The 2,081-nt window shown below is 40.0% G+C and overlaps 1 non-coding gene across 1 annotated transcript; it reads right to left on the reverse strand.

Annotated features, from left to right (window-relative positions):
* Positions 1 to 988: 988 nt before the first annotated feature.
* Positions 989 to 1,095, reverse strand: LOC141570230 (U6 spliceosomal RNA). The gene has a single exon (XR_012494241.2). It is a non-coding gene; the product is annotated as a U6 spliceosomal RNA (small nuclear RNA).
* Between the last annotated feature and the right edge of the window lie 986 nt (positions 1,096 to 2,081).

Here is a 2,081-nt window from a genome sequence, read left to right on the forward strand (position 1 = left end):
TGTATCGAGTGATAGAAGATGGTGTTGGAGATGGTGATAGAAGATTGTGTTGGAGGGGGCGGGGGGTGTAGAGAAGCATTTGTTAATAAACGGCTGAAGTTTTGCAGCACATTGAAAAAAAAAAAGGAAAAGAAAAAAAGAAGAGAGTGTTCAGTTTAGATGCCGCTATGTAAGGTGAGATCTATCCAGAGGAGTGTAGCAGGTATGAGAGCTTTGAAAACGTGTGCACATAAGGAATAGCTAGAGGAACAGACTAAATTTAGCCTGAAGAGGAAAGCACTTACAAGTGAATGTGCTAGAGCTCTTCGTGGTGTAACAGGAAGCAAAGGCCTGGAGATCAAAGCAGAGTTCACTCCCAACCGTAGAACTCAGAACAAGGGCAACCGCTTAACCTGTCAAACACCCAGCATCCTCAGCCTGTATGGTTTGTTTATTCCTAAATTATCTAGGCTTAATATGTTGGGTACTAAAAACAGAATAAAAAGCAAGTTTTGACCTTAGCAGGCGAATAGTCTTGTGCCCAAAACAGACCAGTGTCAGTCCACTAACATACAGAGTAATGATATTCTGGGAGTTCAGAGGACAGGCAACCCACCTTGAGAAAGGACATTTTAACCAGGTCTTCTTTTTTCTTTTCTCTTTTTTCTTTTTTCTCCCTCCCCACAGGCCCTGGTTTCATTCTGTGAATTTGACTATTTTAAATGCCTCCTATAAGTGAATCATGCAGTATTTGTCCTTCCATAACTGGCTTGCTTCACCTAGCATAATGTACTCAAAGTTCATCCATATCGTCGCATATGGCAGGATTTCCTTTTTCTTTTTTTCAATTATAGCTGACATTCAATATCATTTTATATTAGTTTTAGGTGTACTGCATAGTGGTTAGACATTTATATAATTTATGAAGTGATTCCCCCAATAAGTCTAGTACCCACCTGGCACTATACATAGTTATCACGATATTACTATTTTCCCTATACTGTACTTTAAAAACATGAAACGCTTCACAAATTTGCATATCATCCTTGCACAGGGACCATGCTAATCTTCTTAATATTGTTGCAATTTCAGCATACCTGCTGCTGACACAAGCACTAACCAGGCCTTCTTGACACAACTGTTTTACATGGTGTATCAGTTTGCTAGGGTTGCTATAACAAAGCACCACAAACTGGGCAGCTTAAACAAATGCAAAAATGTATTGTCTCACAGTTCTGGAGGCTAGCAGTCCAAAGTCAAGGTGTCCACAGGGTTGGTTCATTCTGAGGTCTGTGAGGGAGAATCTGTTCCATGCCTCTCTCTTACATTCTGGTGATTTGCTGGCAATTCTTGGTGTTCCTTGGCATGCAGATATATCACCCTCCTCTCTGTCTTTATCTCCACATGTCATTCTCCCCATTTCTCTTCACATAGTCTTTCCTCTGTGTATGTCTATCTCTGTAGCCAAATTTCCTTTTTTTATAAGGACATAGTCATTGAATGAGCAGCCATCCGAACGAGATCATCTCAACTTGATCATTTTCAAAGGCTATTTCCACATAAGGTCACGCCCACAGGAACTGGAGGTTAGGATTTCAACACTTCTTTTTTCTTTTGCAGGTGTTAGGGGAGACACATTCAACCCATAAGGTATGGCCATAACCATAACTTGAAATAAGCATGTCAAAATGTATTTTTTCTTCTTGTAATGATCTAAAGGCCCTTGTGACACAAGTTACATTCCCATATTAGCAGAAGCCTCTGATCCTCCCTCCTGACCATAATCCTTACTCCATCATGGACCCTTCCTTCTTCTCTGACTCTACTCCAGTCTTCAGTCTCATCTTCACCCCACCCCTAAATCATATCCCTTCTCTCTCCCTACCCCCAGAAGGGAGGGTCAGAAATGCTGTAAAGGTCAGTAATGGAGTAAGAATCAATGTTTTACTAAGTCCTTGGGATTTTTTTTAAGTTAAAATTTTAATGGTTCACTTTCTTAGCCTCCACCAAAGTGAAATTCAAATTAAATGATGGTGTATAATAATGTTCCTAGAATCAAAATGTCGTCAGGGTGAAAATTACCAAAATAGCCAAGTCAAAAT

The sequence above is a fragment of the Rhinolophus sinicus genome, chromosome 1, assembly GCF_057876585.1.
Source record: "Rhinolophus sinicus isolate RSI-liver-muscle chromosome 1, RSI-T2T, whole genome shotgun sequence".
NCBI lineage: Eukaryota > Metazoa > Chordata > Mammalia > Chiroptera > Rhinolophidae > Rhinolophus > Rhinolophus sinicus.